This window comes from Mugil cephalus, chromosome 12, assembly GCF_022458985.1.
Source record: "Mugil cephalus isolate CIBA_MC_2020 chromosome 12, CIBA_Mcephalus_1.1, whole genome shotgun sequence".
NCBI classification, from domain to species: domain Eukaryota; kingdom Metazoa; phylum Chordata; class Actinopteri; order Mugiliformes; family Mugilidae; genus Mugil; species Mugil cephalus.
The window spans coordinates 17,518,233-17,528,759 of record NC_061781.1 but is presented as its reverse complement, the minus strand read 5'-3'; positions in this window follow the sequence as shown (position 1 = coordinate 17,528,759).

Below are 10,527 nucleotides of genomic sequence, written 5' to 3'. Positions count from 1 at the left end.
TTGATACCCACCTTATTAACGTCACACCCGCGTCAGAGCTGCGCGCTGGGTGCAAGGCAAGGCCGAACCCGAGCGCAAGGCACGGGTTGCCGAGCAACCGCGCGGCTCGGGCGCTCGGTGACGTCAGTGCTGATGGAGGGGTTGCTTGGAGATGGGGACGGTGACGTCAGTCGTAGAGATGTGTCACCACGTGATGTTTCCCCGTGCCGGGCTGTTGGCTGTTGCTTGCGGGTTGGCTGCCTCGGTCTCGCGCAATAGAAAGGCTGCGCGCGCGGCTGCACTACCAGGAAGAGGAAGCAACTGGTGATACTCAGATGTTTTTTCACTGTTTATCCAACACTTTCTATTAACCCTCCTACCTAATTCTAAGGGACGAAGGTGTTCTCTTCAAAAACGTACTAAAAATAGCTAAAAACTTTAATCTTTTTTCCACTTTTCTTTTACATAAATCTTTCTTTCTTTCCAGACATAACTTCAGTCCTATTCATAAATACCTAAAACATATAATAAATAATAAATAAAATATAATATAAATAGTAAATAATTTTTTAGATCATCCAACAGATTTTACTTACAAATGATAATATACTTAAATAACTTTATTTTCTAACCATCCAGTTGTTTTCCTTAGGTAAACTGTAAAAATTCAAAAACATTAACTATTTTAACCTCAAAAACATTGTAAATTTTTGCCCGCTAATCAAATGAGTTGCTGATTAACTGTTCATTTAATTAAGAAGATTAATTAGTCGATTTACTGTTACATCGATGGAGTACTTTAATGTGTCAGGAAAGAAAAGTTCTCCAAAATATATCAATCCAATTCACTTGATCCAATTAAACAAGCACCAGTGCTTGAACTTGCCTTGTGACAAGAAGGCGGTGATGGCTCTTGCCATTGTCTTTGACAATAAAATGTTATGATAACCTACTTCTTATTCTTCATTGTCTGTCAAATGTCACTGAACGCCATCAGGCATCCGAACACTGACCTGACCTGATTCTCATGAGAGGTGCTATGTGTGACTTTCTTCACCTTTTCCACTCACTGAGCTGCAGTTTAAAGCTAACAGGGATTTTCTTGCGGGTGTTCCATTTTGACTGTCGAGATGAGTGGAAGAACACGCTGCAGGTCATTAGAGGAAGTTACAGCCACTAAAGTTTGTGCGTTTGTGGAAGTTTCTGCTGGTGACAAGCAAACTGCCTATAATTATCATGCAGTCAGACTGTGAACACACACGTTTCGTGACTGTTTGTCTGCATGAGCATGAGAAGACCAAAGAAAAGAATAGAGCTCTGACTATGTCGGTGGACATGGTTTAACACTTCACAGCATGCACACCACAAAAGTCTGTAACCATCAGTAACCATCAAATGCCAAACGCAATGTAGAGACTCTTTCTGCCCTCCCACGATCTGAAATGCTAAAGGAATGCAAACCACATGCAAAATGTCTCTACTGAAAGGTCACACAATATCATGCACACTTACAACAGTAACCCACAGCCCACTCTGCTTTGCGTGTCGATGTTTTCATAACCAAACGTCTCTACCGGCTGCCGTCTGAAAAGGTGCCTCACATACGTGTTGCACTTGTTGCATTTCCTGATTTTGTACAAAGCAGACACAGTTATATAAACTCAAATTACTTGAGTCAGATTGTTGCGGCACGGTGAGCGACGAGCTCAAGCTTACTTAAGGGGATCCTGGTTAATTATTTATCAAACTGACAAATGAAAAATTCAAGACTTAGAGTAAGTCTACATATTTTTCATTTTTTTTTCTAAATAGTGGTTAATGTGACCACAAGTCAGCAAGTTAATGAGACATGCAGATGCTGAGACAAGTTTTAATATAAAAGCAAACACATGCATTAAATGAAGTCAGACAGCATCTAAGTTTTGCAAGTCATACCACACTAAGTTATAAAAAAATAAAAAGTTTGACAAACTTAAGTCAGAATAAAATAACCATAGTCCACTTCTCACTTCTCTGTCTTCTAAAAGTATATTTGTGTTCATGTCTCTGTGGTGCCGATGCAAGAATAAAACCAACAGTGACCTTTTGTATTGTGTTAGTTCTCTTTACTCGCACTTCCCTTTATTATATGATTCAAACAAGCAACTTCCTCGTCTTTTATTGTTTTGCTTTTGTTTCCATTATTTTCACACTCATATATACCCATGCATCTGTGTATGCCCTAAAACTACAGGCAGTGACTTGATAGCTCTCTATTAGTATCAGCCTGTCACTGAAGAATTCTTCTGCAGCTTTTTGAGGCGTACATCTAAGTTTAGGAGGGAGCGATGACGGCCACTGAACCGCAATCTGCAGATAATTTAGTTTTGAAAGGACGTGAGAACAAGAATATGTCCAGTAGAGTTGAGAAATGTGTTGAACGTGAGCCAAACCACTTTCAACCCAAACTCAGCCGCACATGCACAACTTCTTGTTCCTGGAAATGCTGTGACTTCCGTCTCCTCTCGCTGTGTCATCCACACTTTCCTGTCTTTTTTTCTCTCACACGCACGCACAACTGCACGGCTTCTAATGGTGCAGGTTCCTGGCCGCACATGCTGTTCGATCTGCACGAACGTGTGTCTGTATTTTTGGGTTTAATTGCTGACGTTGTGCACTTGACTCTCGTGCCGCAAATGTTCAAGTGCTTCCTGTGTGTGCACAGGAGAAAATATTGTGACTCCTGTTATTAGTCACGTGCAGATCGTCTTCAAGGCAACGCAAATATGAATGGTTGAACAGTCAATGTTTTGTCTTCAACGTGTATCAGTGTTTACTGAAAACAGATGACTATTAAGGCACGTTTCACGCCGCGTGGCTCAAAGGAGGAACGTTCGTATGTTCTGTTCTTCGTATGTTTCTGGTGCCCTTTCATCAAATGTGGGCACGCAAAGGTCACCCCAAGGGGTATTTCAGAAGATTTACTTAAATTTTGAGGCCTGACAGTAAACAGAGCGCTGTGTGACAGGAGGCGATGAGTCACGGCGTCGGCCCATGGACTTTCTTTTTGCAGCACGCTGAGGTGTTTATGTTCCATCTTCTCACTATTACTCATTCGCGCCGCTGTCGAGATCGGTCAAAACGTGAACGACTGCAGCGACGCAGGCTTCGATCAGGGCGGCAGATGTGATCCCCCTCAAGGTGGTGGTCAAAGATTCACCCGTGTTAATCTGGTGTCTCGTAATTATGTCAGGACAGAAGATCCAATAAATCTCACGTCTCCCCTAGCTGCTCTTTTCAAACAATACATGCATCTGTTCTTCAAGGTCAGGATCACGAGACCGCAGAAAACTCTTTGCTCCACATCACAGCTCAAAAATGTGACACTGTAGGCTCTCAAGAACATCTGCTAACCCGACCATGTCTTAGTGAAGAATCACCCTGGATCTGGGCCAGCTCTTGAATCATCTCCAATCCTTCTCATTCGTGCGGCTGGTATGCTTGAGCTTCCACAGAAGCAGACGAGAACAAAGATGATTGAAATCGGTGCGTTTCAAAATGAACAATTCGGAAACGGGGGGAGTTTTAGCCTGAAGGTGATTATTTTGCTTTCAGTGTATTTTATTTGTTGCTGCTGTGATACGAAATTACAACTGCTACTGTTTTGTTTTTGCTTCTTCGCATTCCAGTTGTCCATCGTTCTTGCCCATTTTATATATTTACAGAGTTTCAACATATTAGATTATTGTTGTTGGCTAGCAGCAATGGAATAATGAGATAACAACAGACCATGGAATTTTAATGAAAATCAAGGGCAAGAAAATAACTTTGATCAATGAAAGCATCAGGTACACTGTGTATCACACACTTCTTTGTTTGTTGTGGAGAAATTCCGTCTGTAACTTTTGTTCCTACCATCAAATTCACCGTGCTGTGTGGATAAGACCTAAGAGCTCTGCTAGCAGCTTTATAAGGTTGTATTTTGTGGCGCTTTAAGGCTCATGCTGTCAGAATGGTGACATGCGACAGCGCTAACATGCGGATAGTCGCCGTTGTGCTCTAGTGTGCTCGTATGCTAACACTGGATAAACCTTAAACATAAAGTGTGGATGACTTCGCAAAGTGACATTTTGACATGATATCGAGACGTGGTGAAAGGTCAGAGAATCACAACTACCTTCCTTCACCATGTGCAAACAGAAAAAGAGAGGAAAGGTCAGAGAAACATTCAAATCCCGAGGATAATCCATCTATCCTCATTTCATAAAATAAATAGATAAATAAATAGATCTATTTGAAAATTGCATACAACAGGGCTCTTCAACGCCAATGGAGATGACTGATGGAGAGATTAAGTAGGAACCTCCCCTACCTACTATATGTGTTCTATATTAAACTCAGCTTAGTGCTATTTAGAAATATGCATTATCATTATCATTTTGCATGAAATATTAAGGTATTTTTTTTATTTCAAACACATGGTGGCGACCGTGCAACCTCTGTAAACTTATATACACCTATATACACCGTGCACTTTTAGCTTATCTTATGCTAATATTGCAGCATGTGCTTGGGATTTCACCTGGGGCCCCGAAGAGGCTCTCGGCAAATTATGGGGAAAACGACAGATTCAGTTGACTCAGCAGCGATAGGGGCGGGGCCTTCTGTGTACAGGAGGCTTAGATTGACAGGTTTCGAGTGTTGTTGAGACACCTCCCGTATCACTGAATGAGTGATAAGTTATTACTGAGTGCCTCCATTTATCCCTTTACTAAAATATGTTGGATTCGTGTTATTTTGTATTTAAAGAATTTTAAATTTGTGGGGGAAAATAATAATAATAATAATAATAATAATAATAATAATAATAATAATAATAATAATAATAATAAAATAAAATGTCAAACCAACCAAAGATTTTGCGACCCCTCTGCAGCACCTCCATGGACCCTCTTAGGGGTCACGGACCCCCTGTTGAAGACCTATGGCATACAATATGAGAACTGAATTGTATTTTATACCTAAAACAAAATAAAACATAAAAACCCTCAAACTATAATATAATCACATGCCTCAAGAATAACACCTCTGACAAAGAGAAGCATAGTCACAGTAAAGCACCTTTTCTCTAAATCTTCCTGTCCTGATTTCTCTGAGGTCACTCTGCTTCCTCCGGTGCCTCCCAATAGCTGCTGCCTGCATCCATGTTCAATCCGTGACACAGACTGGCTTTCGTAATCTCCACAGCTTACACTCTATGCACACATTAGCAAACGACCCCTCTCAGACTAGCAGGGAAATCAGTTTAGTTGAGGTCAGCTGTGAGGTAATGATGCTCCATATCCAGCGTTGACTGTTAGCTGAGGGCACACCGTTCCTGTTTTCTTGTTTATTTCTCTTTATGCGGCGAAATCTCACTTCACTCTGGGCTCGGCCTGTGAAATATTTGTCCACTCACAGTGATGTTGCAGCACGATTACCATGCATGACGCTGAGAGATCCTTGGCTGTTCTCTGACCTCGACCCATTTATCCATTTACCAAAAAGCTCTTTGGATTCGCAAACTACGGCAGTCTGTGAAAAGCTCCTTTGTCTGATCATTTGGTGTTATTGTGTCTTTTGGAGCACAGGGGTACCATTCTTCTTCGGTAATTAACGCTGGTCTGTCTCCGCTTGTTGACTTTGGCAGGCGCAGTCTGTCCTCGTGAGCTTGTGCGTCAAGCTATCATCCAGGAGGTGCAGCACCAGCTCTCCTCAAACAAACAGTTTCAGTGATGAGGCCCTCACAGATCTCTTACTCACGCATACCCAGAAAAAAAGTTCACATTTCTTGCAGTTTTGGATAATTTCTGGCTTGAAGCTTCTGGTTAAATAATGATGTTTATTTATGACGATAACTAATTGATTTAACATAACCCATAGAAACATTAGTGCAAAAAAAAAAATGCGTTCTAATATGAAAGTCATGGTCTAAATCTAAGCATCATGAAGGTTATGGTATTCAGCATATGTTGCAAAATGACCACTATGTCTTCATTTTGGAGGCTGTGGTTTGTAGCTTTGTGTTGCACCAAAGCTTGTTTTTATTACACAATTTGACATCCTCTAAAACATTATCCTCTAACAGTCATGAAGGAGGATTGAGTAATTACCCTGATGGAAGTCCTTTTACCGAAAGCTTGGTTAATTAAAAATACTTGCACTGATCCAAGTGTGCAGATCCCCTTTTTCACACATAGCGTACCTAATGAAATGTCTAGTTACTGTGTATTCTTAACAGTGTGTCCTTCATTTTACACCAGAAAACTGACCCACGTTTCATAGAAATGGGCTCAGTATTATGCTGTAAATGCACAATATTTCCTTACGGGCTGTGTTTTACTGTATAGATAATAAATCACCATGGTTTTTATGTTGATTTTTATGAGGGTGCTAGGAAGCTAGAAAGTGCTTTATTGATATGCATTGTTTTCATAGCATTTCCACTTGGAGCATGCAAATGGAAACGCTTATATAGCTCACCTGCCAAATACGTCGCCGGTTGACGTCTTCTTCCACGTGACGTTACGAGGTTAAGCTAGAAACAGTGAAAGGCTAGCTTAGCTTGGCGCTGATGCCAGCAACAAGTGGAGAGATATAGCCGGGCTTTGTCGTCACGATGTAAACAAACCAACACTTTGGTTGCTGACTTGATTTTATTACGAGTTTTTTTTTGCATTAACAAGCTTGATGCAGCGGCCGTGTTTACTTTTCCAACTTCGGCGGCCACAGGACATGTGTTGTATTATTATTTTTACCCGTTTCTTCCTGTTCCCACAACGTGTTGATAGCTGTTTTCAAGTATGTGGAGGAGTGCGTGGAGCAAAGGAAGCAGTCTTGTTGGCGTCTCTGGGTCGTGTCAGCGCCGAAGCTATTTTCAAACTCCGAATGTTGCACAGATATTCGCAGCCCTTCTCATGCTAACATTAGTTATGTGTGAGAGCCAAAATCCGAGGCTACAGTTTTGCATCTTCGGTTTTGTTTGGTCTCAGTGTTTAGAAAGTTCAATCCCATTCGTACATTTTTTTTTTCTCTTACTAGCTTTCAGGACTGCAAAAAAAAAGAATTAGCTTTTAATTTAGCTGAATTAATTGCATTATTTTTTATTCGATTTTGTGGTCAATGCGACAACTTCTCTGATTCAGAATTACAACTAAATGAAAGCCGCGACTTACGTTCTGTTTCGGACTCGAGGGCACGGAAGCAAAAGCAAACCGAAACTCGAGGAAGAGTAAACTGATCTCCAGTACCAGCCTCTAGCCCGATACCTGGCAGCTACACAACAATCAGTTTTTATGATCACTATTCATAACAGTAACAAAAGCCCTTTCTGCTAAAGAATGCGGAGTCTATTGTGCTGACAGCCGAGCTGCTGATACAGTAATCTTGTGGTGTCAGTTATCTCAAGATGTAAATACCTGGCCAGCGCCTGTATCTGCACACCAGGCTGTGCAGAGCCTTTATGAATGCCTGTGTGCGCAAAAGCCCCTCTGGAGACGGAGCAATGTGCGTCATACCAGGGATCAGCCTATTATCCAGAGCTGAGGGTGGCAGGGAAGGGGATATGGGGTACCCAGGAAGGTGATAGTAAGCCTGACAAGGAGAGTGACATGAAAAATGGAGGTAAAGCGCAACAATAGATGGAGTGGGCGCGTGGAGACACAGCATTTGACTGGGAAGTATAGATGGCTTAGGGGAGTAAGTGTACAAAAGCTGAGAGCTGCATAAAGAGGTCAGCTCTGAGCGCGGCGGGATGATGCACCTTTCGTAGTGATTTGGTGATATAAGGCTCTTATTCGACTGCTCCAAAAACATGGAGAGTTAATGGAAAAAATAAAAAATGTCCGGGTCACTTTTATTTTTCTTTCCCGCATCACAAAACACACATGCAGCACTTAAGTGCAGCGCAGTCGCACGCGCACTCAAACACGCTCGCTCGCTCTGAACTAACCAGGGGATTTATTATGAATTGTCCTGTTCATGATGAAATGGATTTGATATATGGGACAAGGGGAAAATCAGCAGAGTGGCAGGACCTGATTAAAGTCACATCTAAAGCAAATAAAACCATCAAAGCTCCACCCGAACGCAGGATGCAGAGGGGGGATAAGGGGGCTGAGGCAATGAGTGTAATCGGGATTGAAAACAACTTTACGTGAACAAATACGACCGTTGTTTACCGCGTTCACTGTCCTAGCTTAGCCTATTTTGGCATTTAGCTGTGACGAACAGCTCGCTAGTCCAGCTAATGTTTTCCTTCCAGCGAAAAATACAAACGCAAACAAAGAGGAAAAATCGAGAGGATTTATTTTAGGGGACCTCAAATGTCTTTTTAAGCCGAGCCAATGTTTAGTCTAGACCAAGTGGCTAAAGCCGACAGTAGCTCGTGTTGTGTCTGTCATAAATTGTTTATGGAGCAGATGAATGTCAAGCATGACTTGGAAGTGACATTGCGACAGTCCAGATGGAAAGAAAGTTGTAAGTTTTATCTCTCCAGGTGGTGCTGCATCTTGTGCCTCTGATCTTTTTGCTAAATGTCCATATGGCCTCTCAGCTGGCCCCTAAAGCCGGATAACAGTCCTTAACTCGCCAGAGGAAAGAGAGAAATGACAAAGACGTAAATGCGCCCGGGGCTTTAAGGCGAAAAATCAGTGCATGATGACTCTTGAAGGAAACGACCATCCAGTGCTGATTAGTGAGGTGATTAGGAGGACGTATCATTAATTGCTTTCCACGTGCACATTGTCCCTGGTCTGAATTCACCTCACCTACCCCCTCTCTTTTTTTCTTTACTCCAAACGTGTGGTGTTATAACTCACTTTAGTCATTTTCTCATTATCTTTGCTTTATTTCTTTCACCTGACCTCCATCGTCTATTTGCACGTCTGCCGGCTCAGAGACGGCAGGCGGCAGGTTGAGGCAAAGCGTAATGTGGTTTTGGTTCGGCGGTGGGGAGTATGAGCGAAGTCTGGCAGAGAAAAGAACAGCTAAACAGGGATTAAGAAACCTAAGCTGGGTGAAGGAGGGTGTCTGGGAGGTAGAAATGACGCTGAGGACATCTGTGTGTTCGCCTGCCCCGGCCATGTGAGCAGCGGAGCTTCCAGGCTAAAGGGGAGGAGATCTTCTTTTGTACCAAAGCCAAAAAAAGGAAAGCCAGAGCTCATATCTAGAGGTCACGCACCTTGATTTGCCCAAGAACAAGCTTTGATGCGGTCTGTTCCTGAAATAACATTTCCTTGAAATTAAAACGAGGGCTTCCTGATACGTAAACAAAATTACATTTAGACAAACACGACAGCCGACCAAGAAACCAACCGATCCGATATGTCCAAAGGGAAATAATTAATAAAACTATACACGATGTTCATAAAATTCAGCAAGTTCTAGCGAAAGTAGACAAAAAAATAATGTCTGATGCACAATCAGTGTCTGATACAATTCACTGTACAACATACACCGATCAGTCCTACGCTGCTGCCATCAAGGAGTGTATTGTCAGAAGTGTTATTTACTTCTCCCGTCAGTGGTTTTAATGTTGTGGCTGACTGGTATGTGGCACAAACACCACTAGGTTGAACCACAGTGGATCACACTTACACAACTGGTTCGTCTGTGATACCAGGAAATGAAACTATGCTTTCATTTGTCCGCCGGCTGCCGCTGAAACTCTCCTCAAAACCTTCATCTTCAGCTTCTTTCATACCTTGTGCAAAAAATAAATAAATAAATACTTACACGATCACTGCTCGAGAATGCGCACATTCTCCGTGTGGAACATAGTGTAAGTTTCTCGTATGCCAGCGATTCTTTTGTGCCAGGACGATAAATCCAGAAAATCTGTTGCAGCTTTCTGTGGAGTCACAGGAATGTGGGATCATTGAGTCCCTGATACTAAAAAAAAAAAAAACAACAAAAAAAAACACACACACACACACATTTAATATTGCTGTTCTCTGTGAGGTTTTCTTGATTTATAGGATCAAACTGCACACGTGCAGCTTTTGTGTATGATTATGTTTTTGTTTTGTAATATAACTGTTATAGTAGTGGCTGTGTGGGGTAAATAGTAGGTTAGTTAATAGTTAATTGTTATCTCTCTGGTTAAGATTAAGCTTAGGGTAAAGGTTGGGGTTGAAAATGTTTGAAAGCCACTGTATCCCTGACCCGGGTGCGTGGAGGGGGGGGGGGGGGGGGGGGGGGGGGAGACGGAGAGGTGCCGTCTGGACTCCCCTACACTCCAGTTCCCACCGACACCCCACACACCTTTCCTCTGTCCACCCTTCCACATCAGCTCCGTCCTTTTTCCCCTCCGCCTCTGTTCACTGAGGTGTAGCACTGTCCTCTCTGCCGCACAAGGTCACTCCACTCAATAAAGATCAACAAACTAGCTCCCAGGGAGGCCACACACACACACACACACACACACACACACACACACACCACACACACACACAGAAACAATAAAATATTCAGCTGCAAGAATATAACTGCATCAATCTCATTTAGCGTTGACGCGCTGTGTTTAACTAC